The sequence below is a fragment of the Chenopodium quinoa genome, unplaced genomic scaffold (genome assembly GCF_001683475.1).
Source record: "Chenopodium quinoa cultivar QQ74 unplaced genomic scaffold, ASM168347v1, whole genome shotgun sequence".
NCBI classification, from domain to species: Eukaryota; Viridiplantae; Streptophyta; class Magnoliopsida; order Caryophyllales; family Amaranthaceae; genus Chenopodium; species Chenopodium quinoa.
Genome location: NW_018743252.1, coordinates 1,827,320 through 1,842,578, shown reverse-complemented (window position 1 = coordinate 1,842,578; position 15,259 = coordinate 1,827,320). Strand labels below are relative to the sequence as shown.

Sequence of the window (15,259 nt, the reverse complement as noted above, 5' to 3'; positions counted from 1 at the left end):
GAATCAACGCTAAGCCGTAGCCTCGCATTAGCCTAGCCATGCGAGGGCTAGGCTAGCCATGGCCACCAGCCGCAAGGCATGGCTGTGCCACGAGCCTAGCAAGCGTATGCGAGCTAGGCCTGCTGGCTGAGCATGCATGTGTGCTGGTGCGCCTAGCCGCTCGCACGCCAAGCACCAGCACGCATCATGCGCTACTGAGGTGCCTAGCCTTGTCGTAAGCTAGCGTGCTGGCATGTAAGTAGGGCTAGCATCAGCCGGCAAGCGCCAGCCAACCCCGTAAGCAAGGCCAGCAGCTAGCAAGGCTTGCTGAGCCTTGCGCGAGATAGAAGCAGCAGCGTACAAGCAGCCCGCATTGAATCAAGGCTTGCTAATGCGGGCCTGTAGCTACGTAGGCCAACTGACAAGCCCAGCCAAGGCACCAAGCGCTAGCGAGGCAGCCTTTGTGGCCAAGGCAGCCCGCCAGCTGGCGTATGTTCATTGGAGTAGGTTGGTGAGGAGGGCTTTGCTTGGGGAGCAAGGGGGAGGTGTGGTCCTCCTCTTGTGGTCCTCACCTACCCTCCCTCTCCTCTTGCCACTTTATGTTTGCTAATTGATTTGTGAAATTAATTAATTTGGAATTAAATTAATTACTCATTATCTCATTTCAACAACTTTCCCACATGGAAAGTTGATTGAAGTTTTTGGGAGCATTTTCCTATAAATACCCACCTTGGATAGTGGGATTATTCACTTGAGTTGAACTCAATAAGGTATCTCCCAAAAGTGAGAAAGCCTTTAAGTTCGTAATACTCTAGTTTATTTTAGTCTAGCCTCGTCTAAGCTACGAGGTAGGGACCCGTTCGGGAGTGAGGTGTGAGACGGAGGAGGGCTTGCACTTGCGGGTCTAGAGTTTTTTCGTGTTCGTACTTGGGGTTCGTGAGAAACACGCGTCGAGGGTGAGCAAGTCTTATTCTTACTTTCTCTCTCTTCTCTTTATGTGTTTATGCTTTCAATAATTGTATGTTATTTTGTTTAGTTGTAATAATTATGCATGCGATCCTTTTGCCGATTTTGTTTCCGCGCGATGTCGAACACCGCAAAACCCAACAAATTATTAATGCTTGAGGTTTTAAAAAAAAAAATTTAAAATTTACTCATATGAAAATCTAATATCTTTTGTCATATTGTAAACACAAATTTTAAATCTGCAATATATAGCTTCAAAACAAATGCAACAAAGTATTAAATTTATTAATTTGATAATTTTGGGTACAATCTCTAATTTCCTCCTCTGATTCAATCTCCACTTTAACTATGATTTGTTTCGCGGGCTGACTTGATTCTCGATTAAGGGGCGTCGAGGCTTGATCTCGATCAATGATAGTTGATGCAGAACTTTGACTCGTGCTCTTGATTGAGGGTCGACGAAACTTGATCTCTATCGAAGATATATGATGTAGACCTTTTGACTTGAATTCTTGATTGAGGGCCGACAAGGCTTGATCTTGATCAATGACTATTTGATGTAGATGTTAAACTGCACGAACTTGTGATGCGCTTGATGTTTCGAAATTCTTCTTTTCTTCTCCTTTGTCGAGGGCCGGTGAGGCTTGATTCGTCTAAGGATGATATTCTAGAGTTGTTCTTCTTTTAGGTTTTGAGAGTTTTTCTTTGGGGAGGTTTAGGGTTTTGAGAGCTTTTCTCTGTTTTTTTTTTATGTAGTTTTCTTGTTTCCTCCCCCCCTTCAAATGAAATAGAGAACCCCTATTTATAGAGAGAGACACCCCTAGGATTAGGGTTTGATGTAAATTGGAGTTGGGCCTTCAATATTGTCTTGACTATTTATAACCCATATATAATGGAAACAATTTAACCAAAATAATTAAATTGGGATAATTTAATTTATTTCACCTAAATTAATTAATTTAAATAAACAGTCAAATAACATCGAGTCAATAATTTGACTTTGACTCGTATAATTAACATTAATGTGGCACTTATATAAAATTTATGTGCCTACACATGTACTTTATATTATTATGCTATATTATCAGTAATTTTACAAATTATAATGTTTTTTTGAATTAAGTCATAAATAATTTACTCCCCCATTTCAAATCATTCTTCTTACTTAAACTCTTTTGTGAGACAAAATTGGTCAAAGTAGGAAGAACAATATGATACTTTAATAACTAACATATTTATAACAGAGAGAATGTATTTTGAGTGATTAAGAGGAGGAGTGGATTGAATTTAAAGAGTATAGGATTGAAACTTACTTTTGGCTTCATAAAAGTTGATTGATGAGGTAGATTGAAATCAAATCTCATCATTAGATTTTTCCTCTGTTGACACTTGTCATGTTGTGGTTAGTACATATAAACATTTCATTGGTCCACAAGTCAACTTCTCATTCATCCACATAGCAAGGGAAATCTTTACCCTTACCTTAAACATAAGTCAAATTAGCTCGGTTTTTACAATGGAAGACTCGTTCGACCTAGGCACTATATTTGACGCATTTTTGGTCTATTAGAGCAATTTCAATAGTTGTAACTAGGGACTTGCTTGCAATTTAAAAAAATACTCTACCTATTAGCTTGATCATTGTAGCTAAAAAATTAAATTAGCTTGGCCAAGCTTTTGCTTGAGGAAAAACTTGTCAAAAAGATAGGTTGATAGATTACTAAAATTAAATGTACAAAGCCTCAACAAATTAAGGCTCAATTAAATCACAAGCTAATAGCTAATCATTAACCTTGCTTACATATGTGTTAGCATATTTTATTTGGGCATAATTAATAAGCGCATTGATTTGTCTTGAAGGGGTTTCATATCATCCTTTTTCTCACATCTCATATCATGAGAAATGGATTTCTGCCACATACGCACGGTTCGTCAGTAATATTTCTATATAATACATGTTCTTACAATAAATCAAGGTATCTTGTATCAATATACCTGACATCAAAAGAAATTATACGTAGTATATCTCTTGTAAAATATGATTTGCATCAAAGATATTTTGTATTTGTTAAGATTTGAAATTCAAGTCAAAGTTTATCAAAAAGTTCAATTAACAACTCGGACATCACCCAGTCACAAATATAGTGTTTTATAAAATGGAAAATGTTATACATAGCCCTTGGGGCTACAATATAAGGAGCTAAAAATAAAAAAATAAAAATAAAAATATAACATTAATTACACTAATTTGCGCAATATTTTGTTATACATTCTTAAATTAATACCAAATAAGAAAAGTTATTAAATGTTTATCCATAGCCTTAAGGGCTACATTAAAGAGAAAAATGTACACGCTTTTGATTTGAGTTTTTATAGACGGGCTCCTAGATACAAATCACATACTGAGTACAAACTTATTGATTTATTTACGATTTTGGCAGGTGGGACTATTTCACAGTTCCCTCAATTCCTTTTCTCTAATCTTAAAAAGAATGCATAGATATTTGACTTCCTTGCGAGACTTGTAATCTTGTATTCGCAATTTATACTATTCCTCCATCTCCCATCTTCCTGACTCTCTCCTCTTACCAACACACATCCGCGCTCGATTTCATGGACTCGTCTCTAAGGTAACTCAATTTGCTCTCTAATCTCTATTTATGATTGGATCTACACCTTTAAATTTCTAATTAATCAATACCTGAATTTCTGATTATTCCAAATTATTTCAGTTTTGTACGATTACTTGCTTATCACCTTCAAACCCCTAATTTTATTTCGATTTTTTTTGCGAATTTTAGGTCAACTTGATCGGAATTTGATACATAGTTAGATCTGCTTTTAATCTTTCGATCGCAGCTGTAGAATTTACCCTGTTGAACCCAATTTCAAATTTTTGATTGGGTTTTTTCAGGGTTCTGAATTTTGAATTCTAGGGGTTTGTTTGTTTGATTGATTGAGTTAGGTTGGTATTATTAGTGGTGGAAGTCATGGATGGTAACAAGGATGAGGCTTTAAAGTGTATTGGTATTGCTAAGGAAGCGATTGCATCTGGTAAAAAGGATCGTGCTCTTAAATTCATTAGAATTGCGCAGCGGCTTAATAGCGCTTTGTCTCTTGATGATTTGATTGCGGCGTGTGAAAAGATGGATTCCTCGGCTTATGGCCCTTCTGACAATGGTAGTCATGTTGATAAGAGTGAAACCGGGGTTTCATCGGGAGCTAAATCTGGTGAGGGTTCCAATGGGGAGCGGCATTATACCGAAGAGCATGTGAAATTGATTAAGCAGGTTACCAAGAATATGGATTATTACGCGGTACTTGGGGTAGAAAAAACATGTTCTGTAGAGGAGATTAGAAAGGCTTATAGGAAATTGTCTTTGAAGGTTCACCCTGATAAGAATAAAGCTCCAGGTGCGGAGGAGGCGTTTAAGAAGGTTTGCAAGGCTTTTAAGTGCTTGAGTGAGGAGGATTCGAGGAGGCAGTATGATCAGACTGGTTTGGTTGATGATTTTGAGTATAATCAACAGCATAATGTTCGAAGGCGTAGACGAAGGACTAATAATGACTTTTTTGATGATGAGTTTGACCCTGATGAAATATTTAGGGCCTTTTTTTGGTCAGACAAACATGTTCCATACATCTCATGTCTATAGGACTAGGGGAATGGGCACTCCGCAAAGGGCAGAGGGTAACGGTGGAGGGCCTAATCTCATGGTGTTCTTACAGTTGGTGCCATTCTTGTTGATCTTGTTGCTTGCATATCTGCCATTCTCAGAGCCTGAATACTCTCTGCAAAGAAACTATTCTTATCAATTTCCTAGAGTGACTGAGAAATATGGAGTTGAATTTTTTGTGAAATCACCGGACTTTGATCGAAGTTATCCTTTAGGAAGTGCTGCTAGAGAAAATATTGAGGAAAATGTTATACAGGACTATAAGAACTTGCTGGGACGCTATTGCCACATTGAACTGCAACGCCGTCAGTGGAGTCGTAATCTGCCAACTCCACATTGTGAAAAGCTCCAGAGTTTTGGAGCAGCATAAGGTTAGAATGAGGTTTATTACTCTTTTTTCTTTTTTTTTTCCATGTAATTGCTGCTTGTTTTGGTAATTCTTTTTGGGTTTGAATAAGAATGCATAACACATGACGATCACCCATGTGAACTGTGAAGAAGGTTGTTGTGTTTAAAGTTTTTATCAGGAGAGGGTAATTTCCTTTCCTAATTCTTTGGTGCTGAATACCGTGTGCTTATTTCATAAGTAATTAATTGGGCACTTGTATATATATTGTATAAAGATTAAATAATGTATTTTGTTAATTTCACTGGGTCTTTGAAGTCATAATGGTGTTACTTAATTCTAGTAAATTTAATTGTAACCTGAAAGTGATGTGTATGGCTACAGCTAGTTCCCCGACCTCCTTAAGAACATGTAATAGTATATGCTATTGTTTCTCTACAAGACTTATCACTTCAAGAATAATTAGTGAGAAAGATACACTAGAAATTAGATAGATGTGTGTATTTTGAAGTATATTATGCTTCTTGTCACATCAATGCTTTAGCAAGCGGACCATTATATCTGTGAGTGATTTCTTATGAATTTTAGTAAAGTATCATGCTTTTTTTCGTATATTGCTTCTATGATGTATTTTTATATCTCGATTCTATGATGTAGCATCAAGACTATATCTCACCACATGGAAATGCTTGTAAGAGCTGTGTATTAAATAGTTGCATTGTGTGTTTTGTATGCTGATTGCCTTTTCATTATTGATTGCATGTTTCTGCACTGGAAAATTAATTAAGAATTTCTATTTTTTGCTGATAGCATTTCTCAGTTGGTGAGTCGCTACTGCTATGCTGTATTGCTGTGGCATGTAATCAATGTTGAAAGCTTATTAGTGGCAGTTAGTGCTTACATAATAACTAAAAAGTGCGTTTGTTGCTTCAAGTCTTGTGTACTTTATTAAGAGGTTGAGAGAGCTTATGATGACTGCATGCGTCAATTTTATGTCATCCTTGAATCCATGGGCAGTATTGCTATTGTGTGATAACCCTGATGCAGCACAGGTGTAGTAGCATGAGTGATGAATGAGTGGGAGGTAATTTTGAATAGGTGGTCTTGATTAACATAGACTTAGTGTACTTTATTGCTAAAATTGTTTTGACATATTAGCAATCAGCTTACAGGTTTTCCAAATGTTACTTTGTCAGAAACTCGGAATTTTTTAGACATGTTCTGTTTCATTTTTCTTGTTTATATATTTTCCTGATGATGCCTTATGCAGCTATGCTTTCCAGATTAGTTGGTTCAATTCCATAGAAAGTTGTTACTTATTGAATGGGTAATTGAGTACTCATCATTTTTTATTTGTGGAAGTGCCAGCCTATTCTTTGGTGTGTGTAATGTGGTTTTTAAAACAGTTAGAATTTGTTTCAATAGTAGCTATTAAGAATAAGAATTTGGAAGTGCTTGTGTGACGATATTCTCATGTGTGGATCTGTGGATCATTGTTAAATCTGTTTGAATATTGCTTGTCTGTTGACCTTCAATACTCTTTACACGTGAAAGAACGAAAGCAGAAATGTGAAAGACTGAATAGAATATTGGTGTCTTTTAGTTGCAGATGTTTAGGAAATCTCTCTAGGGCAATGCCTGTAATTTGGTGGTTTGAGAGTTTACTCTACTGTTGATTTGCAGCAATAATATTGCTACAAATAATAGTTAAAACTTCTTCTTAAACAAAAGTAGATGCCTTTGTGATTGCTGCATTGATCAAAGTTGAGACCCTTTGCTGATCAGCAACAATCTGGACTGCCTGTCAGGCTAACTCTTCTCTTTATATTTCTTTGCTTGTGTAGTGTTAACATCGTCTCTTTATATCACAAGTTGTCTGTTGCTGTACTTTTTGTCTCTACATGAAATGACTGGTATCTTTGCCTTGCGTTTTTTCTTATGTGATGAACGACTGATCCCTTCACCCTCACCCTCCCCCTCCCCATCCCCCTCCCCCTCCCCGACCTGAAAAAGTCCTACAACTAGAGTTGAAAACTTTGCAGGTTTGACTTATGTGGGTAGGTACAATTTCTTTGTTGATCCCTGACCTCTCAGCAACATGAAAGAACTAAAACTTTAACCCTAGCTCTGAATTAATGTGTATTTTTGTGGGAGATATGAAAATATAGCAATAGTGCCATGAGAACATGCTTTATGACAGTGCCAATAGCTGACATTGTCAACTGTTATTACAGTTAAGCTGGTACCCATTGTAATAGATGATGCATTAAATGTTCAGATTGCCGTTCTTCAGATCTTAGCATTTATATGTAAGAATCAGTAAGGGAAGCATCACTTTGGAGGTTTACTCCAATTATGCAAGTTAGTTGTGTACTTGTGTGGTGAAAGTGAATCCAGTAACGGGGTAATGAAATGGGATTCAAATTCTCATTTCTAAATGTTAGAATTTGTCCATCGGAGCTTTACCTGCTCTATAGGTTTTTCAGATATGTGACAACATCAAATTTTTAATTTAATCTCATGTAGCTGCATTTATTGGTATCGTTTATATAATGCAGTGTTTATCTTTGCAGGCCAACCTTGGACCAACATGGTAAAGTAGTATAGACAGCATTTCATGATACGAGGGCTGGAATCAGATTTTTGCGTTGTATACTGCACCTAAGGGCTTAGTTGACTGAGGTGGCAATGTTGATTGTTTACCTAATTTGCTTGTTGCCCTGCATTCGTATCTGATGGTGCTTCACTGCTTCCTTATGGTGGCAAGGGAATGTTTTTGGCACCTACTTTATGCTAGGAAATACCCTATTTTTACTCATTTCGTCTCTTTATTAACCCAATTCTATGGGATGTCACACCTATATGGCTATATCTTGTAATTGGTATGGTATGATATTTGCATGCAGCGTCAGGATATTAGTATACTGAATCCCTGGTCTATACACAGGATCGTTATAATTATAGGTGGACTGAGCAATAAATTAACACGTGCAGGCATTGCATGTCTACTAACTATTAGAATGCCAGTTGCTCTTCAATCTTAAAGAGATGATGGTCATTGTTTGAAGTTATTTCTGAGAGAATTATTATCCTTGTTCAATAATCAAGGTGTTATGTGAGATTTTATAACCGGCTTATCTATGAACGTAGCACTTTTAGCAATAGTTCTGTATTCCTTTCTGCTGATGCAGGTGTCCATTTAAGGTTTGGCTTAATGTTCATTTACCAATCTTTTCATAATATAGCTTCTGCACTGCCATTCTGAAAAAGCCAAATGCTCATACTGTCATTTGCATCCAATCTCGACGTTGTATAAGAAAATATTTTCGAACTCGGATAAAATTCATAAAATTTGCAAAATGTGGCATTTTTGGTGGTGTATAAGTACTTATTTATATTAATACAAAAAATATAATAGCACTGATTAATGTGTGAGTATTTTTAAATGTCTCTTTAATGTACAAATCGCGTCTTCTGCTGTTTTCCTTGGCAACAAGCATTTTATTACTAATTTTGATGAGTTCTGTCGTGGAACAACTGCTTTACATCGGATATTAAGTGTAATCTTTCCCAACCGTCATTTCATTGGCAACATCATTCGACTCATACACATACCTACCATTTCCGAGTCACTCCTACCCTCTCACTCAAATTAATGGTGTGTTTGGATAAAGAAATGGAAAAGAAAAGAAGGGGAGGGAGGTGAAGGGGAGGGAAGAGAAAGGGAGGGGAGGGAAGAAAGATGAGTTTTCTTTCCAAATCTCTTCATTGTTGGAGAGATTAATTTTTGTATTTTTTTATCCTTCCATTTCTCTCCCCTCCAATTCCTTTCCTTCCTCATTTGTTATCCAAATGAAAGATAATCAATCCCTCCATTTTCCTTCCCTTCTTTTCCCTCCATTTCCTTGAATCCAAACAAAGTGTAAGTAAATTTTCTCATGCTCTCTTATTCTTTACACCGATATTGCTTTACCTTGTCCGAAAAACTAGCCAACTAAACTGGCCTTCACATTATCACCATCTTTCTTTACCTCCTTGCTCTTTATCTCTTTCCTAACGTATTATTCTGATAGAGGGTTCGGCATTATTAGAAAGCTAATTATTCAGTAAGGTCAAGTGATCGGAATGCCTAGCTGGAGGCCACTTCCGATCAGTAATATTAATGCATAATTAATATTACAGCTAAATCTTGACTGAACCCTTCGGGTCACACCCAATTGAGTAACCGAACCGAAACGACGAATTAATCCGAAGGATTAAATGAGTCATTAGAGTATTACAAACAAAGACGTCGGATGTCGAGCTTAGAGCGGCCAGCAAACCGAGCGTCGTAAGTCGAGTCGAATTTAGGATTTGGCGAGACGAGAAATCAAGCAAACAACAAGTTAAAGCTAAGCCGTAGCCTCGCATTGGCCTAGCCATGCGAAGGCTAGGCTAGCATAGGACACCAACCGCTAAGCATGGTTGTGCCGCAAACCAAGCATGCATGCGCGTGCTAGGCTTGCTGGTCGAGCATGCTTGCAGGGCTAGTGCGCCTGGTCGCACGCAAGCTAGCACCAGCACGCACCAAAGCATCGCTGGGCTAGCAGGGGCCTAGCAGTAGCATTATGTCGAGCCAAGCTAGTAGTTGGCGCACCATGCATGCTAGCGTGCTAGCATGCTAGTGCCTCGCACTCAGTAGCATGCGCATGCCAAGCATCGCAAGCTAGAAGCTGGCGCACCATGCGTGGAATCGATGTTCTAAAGTTACAGCTAACAAAGAGAAGCTGGATTCTGCACGCCTCATGGTAGAAGTTCCTATGGATAGTGAACTCCCTGCTGAAGTTGATTTTTTGGATGAAAATGGAGAGAATGTTAATCAGAGATTGGTTTATGAGTGGAAGCCAGTACACTATAAGAGTTTCTCAGGAATGGGTCATAGTGAGATAGACTGCCCTTCTCAATGGTCCAGACAACAGGCTAGAAACAAAGAGGCCCAAAATAGAGGTGTTGTGAAGAGGGTTTGGAGACCAGTTCAGTCACGTGTTCAGACCACTGCCTAGAATACCAGAGACCATCAGACACAGCAAGATGAGGTGACTGTTAATGTGATAACAGAGAACATATTTGTTTGTTTGGAAAATGAGGAGAATGATGATAGCAATTCTATCCCACCAGGCGTTTCAAATCATATTCCTATTGATTATGTTAGATTGCATAGCATTGATGAAGGAAAGGAAGTGTATGGGGTATTTGAGGAGGGGGAATGCTCTTACTCTTCTCATGGATAGTGTGGGTTTTTGGAATGTGAGAGGCCTAAATTTGCCTAATAAAAGATGTGATGTTTCGTGGTTTATGAACCATCACAACTTGGGCTTATTTGGGCTCATGGAAACAAAGGTCAAAAAGAGGAAATTTGGTGCTGTTTTTAGTAGTTTTGGTAATGATTGGTCGGTGATTGCTAATTACTCTAAAAATGATAAAGGTCGGATTTGGGTGTTATGGTTACCTGCTATTTTTCAGGTGACTGTGATCAGAGTAGAGGAGCAATTGATTCACATGGCTGTCAAACATAGAGCTTCAAATTGTGATTTTCTTGTCTCTATGGTTTATGGGTTAAATGATCCTAAAAGGAGAGTTGAATTATGGGATCAGCTGACTGAGATAGCTAAGGTCTCTAAAGAACCCTGGTTTATTGGTGGTGACTTTAATAATATCCTTAATCTTGAGGATAGGATTGGCTCCCCTTGCACTTTTGATGAGGTTTAAGGTTTTATAAAGTGTCTGAATAGAAATGAGCTATTTGATTTAAAGGTTGGTGGGCTTTTCTACACGTGGAATAATAAACAGGAAGGGCATCATAGAGTTTGGTCTAAGATTGATAGAGTCTTAGTGAACAATGCATGGTTGAATAAATTTGAAAAAGCAACTGTTGTTTTTTCTGTCAGAAGGTACTATGGACCATTATCCTTGTGTGATGAACATCTTTGGGTTGGATGAGAGGTCTATTAAACCATTCAAAATTTTCAACATTGGACTATAGCTCCAGGCTTTTTGAGACTTGTTCAGCAACACTGGGATACTCAGATCATTAGCACAGCAATGTACAGGGTGGTTAAAAAATTACAGGCGGTCAAGAAGGCTATCAAGGCTGAGAACTTATGCTCTTTATCGACTGTTGAGACTGCTGATTTGGAAGCTTCCTCCAAATTGATGAGTGTGCAAAAACAGTTGCATCTGGACCCGTGTAATGAGACCCTGATAGCTGAAGAGAAATAGGCAAGAACCTTGTACCAGAAGGCCCATGCTGATAAGTATATGTTCTTAAAACAGAAGGCTAAATTGCACTGGCTAAAAGAGGGAGACATGAAAACAACTTTTTTCCACTCTTACATTAGAAAGAGGCGTGTTCAGAATAGGATTTGTAGTGTTTTTCAGAATGTTCAGGTTGTGCAAGAACCTAATGAGGTGGTGGATGCGTTTTTGACTTACTATTAGAACCTTCTTGGAATGTCTTACAGTCCTGAAAGATCTGTGCATACTACTATTATTGAGGAGGGAAAGGTGTTAAATCAAGTTCAGAAGGATATGCTCTACTGCCCTTTCTCAGAGACTGATGTTAAAGAAGCCTTATGGAGCACTGAAGATGACAAGGCCCCTGGCCCAGATGGATTCTCAAGTAAGTTTTTTAAGGCTACTTGGGAAATTGTGAAACAGGACTTGTTTCGGGGTTTTCTGATGTCCTGCGGGAGAGTTACAATTCCGAGACTGGAACCGGACGCCTGTACCTGCAAAATAACGGAGACTCCTTAGAGCTCCGCCTCCAACGGTCAAGTTAGTACCTGATTAAGGAGTAATTAATACGGAAATTAAAGTAATAAGACCTCTCTAGGTGAGAGTGTTTAATGTTGGTAATCTGCTTTGTTAGCGAGATTAGCCGGTTATTAGTGTTCCGTAATATTTCTGTTCTTCTCTGTTCTTCAGGTGAGATTAATTGCTTGATCAATTGCTTGATTGCCTGATGTTTTCTTGACTGCCTAATTAATGAGGATTAATTAAGTATTTATAGTCTTGAGAAGCGTGCCACTCTCTAGGTTTAGGGTAAACCTAGGGCTGACCGGGCCTCTAGACAGGATTGGGCCTTGTTGGCCGGTTTTCCCATTTGGCATGGGTGGACACGTGGCGTGCCTCGATTGGTCCGTAGAGGACGTATCTGTGATTGACACGTGGCAGGCTCCTATTGGCCTTCGTGAAGGACACGTGGCGGAACCTGGTTGGTCCACTTGTCAGACGGTGATTGGTGGATAAAAATCCCCTAATCATTTGCCCCTCACAGGTGGCACGTGACTGGTCACGTGTCGCCTGTGACAGGTGTCGCACGGTGACAGGCGACGGCCTGCTACAGGTGTCACCTTGCAAACGGCCGAGAGATTTTCCCGCCCAAATTTTGAATTTGGAAGCGACCCTTCGCCTTCTCACTTTGCCTATATAAGGAAGTGCTGACTTCGGTCATTTTCACATTTGAGAACTTTGCGAGAACATTCGGACCCCTGAACTTGCTCTGACATTTCGGACCTTTTCTGCCTACCGCCTGTTCTGACAAGCCGACTGCACCGGATTTCCAGAACTTCATCAACCGTCACTCGTTCAGGTAACTCAGTTCTCTTACTCTTAATTTTCTTTTTATTTTTTGAAATGGCACCACGGAAGCACACGACACGACCTAAGTTAGTGATCAGCCGGTCACCGGGGACGGCTGAATCTAGGACTAGGAGTGCCGCCTGCCCTTTTCTGGACCCATCTTTGCCCTTTATACAAAGTCCGACTGTATCTGTGTCTATGCAGAACGTGATGGCCAGAACAAAAAAGACTGCTATGATATCAAACTCAGACGGCTCCTCCCAAAGGGTGCTCATTAGTGAAACATCTGACCAGGCGCCAGATGTAGAAGTGAAACGAGGCGGCCTCCAAGCCGACAATTCTGAGAGAGGGGCCAAGGTGGTCCCTTCCCATCTTACCGTCGATATGTCTAATTTTCCTCCTGCTCCTTCTAAGGGAGAGGAGGCGGGCCCCTCTGGGAGAGGGGAGGAGTCGTCCTCTTCGGACTCGTCAGAGGACGAGTCCGAGTCCAGCTCTTCTGGCCACAGTTCTCCAGGCTCAGAAGAAAGACATAGCCGCCTACAAGAGGCGAGACTTTCTCATGCAGTTGAGAAGGGGGACAATTGGGCGGAGCCGTCCGCCTCTTACAGAGAGGAAAACGCCCCCTACTACTGCATGGTACCCCGGGGCCGGATCGCAACCATGCAAGACAAAGTGGAGAGCTTTATTGCTAACCACAGAATGGGCCCGGAATTTTTATTGTTCGTGCCGGATCCAGAAGACACTGTCGTCTGGCCGGCTGGTACCAGCTATGATGACGGCTGCTTTGGCTGCTATGTGGCGGCCATCAAAGCTGGACTGCGCTTCCCATTACATCCGGCTGTTCAGCGGATTTTAGATGGGTATGATTTGGGGTTATGGCAATTAGCCCCCAACTCTTGGGTAAATGTACTCGGCTATGTGGCCGGGTGCGAAATGTACGGGGTGGAGCCAAGCTTTGAGGCTTTCGCCCACATGAACTATCTCAGCCGGACCCCTAAGTCGGGAGGTACCGGCTGGTATCAATTAACAAGCCATAGGGGTTACCTCATGACGAGAGGTAAGGCGAACAAATGGAAGGATTGGCGGAACACCTTCCTTATCATTGAGGGTTCAGACACGGAGCTGAACCAACGTTTTAACAAGTGGAATAGGGATCCGCCTCTTCTCGCAGGCGGCCGCAGCATGCCGCCTGTTCCCCCAAAGGCTAAAAGAGAGATCCTAGACAAAGGACTCTTCAAAGTAGAGACTAGGGTGAACTCTACTTCAGGGGTACGAGAGCAAGTACCCCTAAACTGCGTCCCGAGCTTCAAGTGGCTCTATGACGAGTACTTTTTGGCCGCCTGTGGCCTCAGCAGTCGGTGCTCTAGAGGTAGCCGGCCTGACAAATACTCTGTTTTTTCTTTTCACGCCTTGTTTACTTGGGATCTTTACTAACTTTGCTGTTTATTTCTTGCAGCTGACGCCATGAGTAAAATAACAGCATCCAAGACTGCGGCGGCCATGTTGCGGGCCTCTCTCATGCAACAGTCTTGTGCCGACTCCCCCAACAAGGGGGCACCCTTGGTAGGCTTCGAAAACTCTTCCTCTTTTAGGAGTTGTCTTATGCATATACTAACTCTTTTTGTTTTCAGTCTGGCACTCCAAGAGCTTCTTCCTCGCAACAGCCGGACCCCAAGGCCCGGAGGACGACTGTTGCAAGCTCTCCTGGGTCTTCCAGGAAAACAGTGGCGGCTGAGAAGCAGCCGGCCACTTCTTCTAAAACCCCGGCGGGGCCGCCTAGAAGTATGGACAATCACTTGTAAAAACTTTCACACTTGCTTCCTTCTTGACTAGGTCTAACTTGCTTTTTTACGCTTGATGCAGCCGGCCCTCAGGGGCTTGACTTGGTTGAGGTAGCCAAGTCCATGATCAAAGCAGTTCCTCCATCTGAAAGGGAGGCGGTCAGGGGTGCCGACACCCTTGACCTTGATGGGATTGCAGGGGTCCTTGCTAAGGTATACTTAGCATATTTTTGAGTATTTGAGTTCCAGGACGCCTGTTATCTTTTTTGTTTGGAAACTGACGCCTGTTTTTTTTTGTACTTAGGCCCTGCTCCGAGTTAACAGCCTTCGCAAGCCGATTGATCGGAAAAACAAAGAGGTAAAAGCCGCAAAAGCTATGGCCGCCTCCAACTGTGATAAGGCAATGTTTCAAATTGCCCAAAATGAAGTACTGACCATTGATATTCTTTATTATCAGGCGCAGGCTACCGCCGCTGTTCGGGCTCAGTTAGAGGCGGCCCAGAAGAAGAATGACGAGCTGGAGGCGACCGTCACAAATCTTAAGGCCGAGCTGAAACCTCTTCGCCAAAAAATGCACTATTACGAAGCCATGGAGAAATCTTTGGCCAACGTAAAAGAACGCCTGGTGAGCCAAGAGAAGAGTCTTACCCAAGAGCTCTCGGAAAAGGCCGAGCAAGAGAAGAAAGAGCTCGTCCGGGAGATGGTGGAAGACTCCGCTCAAATCCAGCGCATGACCTGGGGCCGCCTGTTCCCCAATGCCGACTTTGCCTCATGGGAAAGAACGTACCGCCAGTGTTCGGAAACATATAATCAAGAAATCCTGGCGGCTGCTGAAGAAGAGGCGTTGGAAGGTACGTTGGAGGAGGAGGAAGAGCCGGTTGTGGCACTTG

General features: G+C 41.0%; 1 pseudogene; it reads left to right on the top strand.

Moving 5' to 3' along the window:
• Positions 1-3,390: 3,390 nt before the first annotated feature.
• On the top strand, positions 3,391-8,132 carry LOC110735009 (annotated as a pseudogene).
• The last annotated feature ends 7,127 nt before the right edge of the window (positions 8,133-15,259 follow it).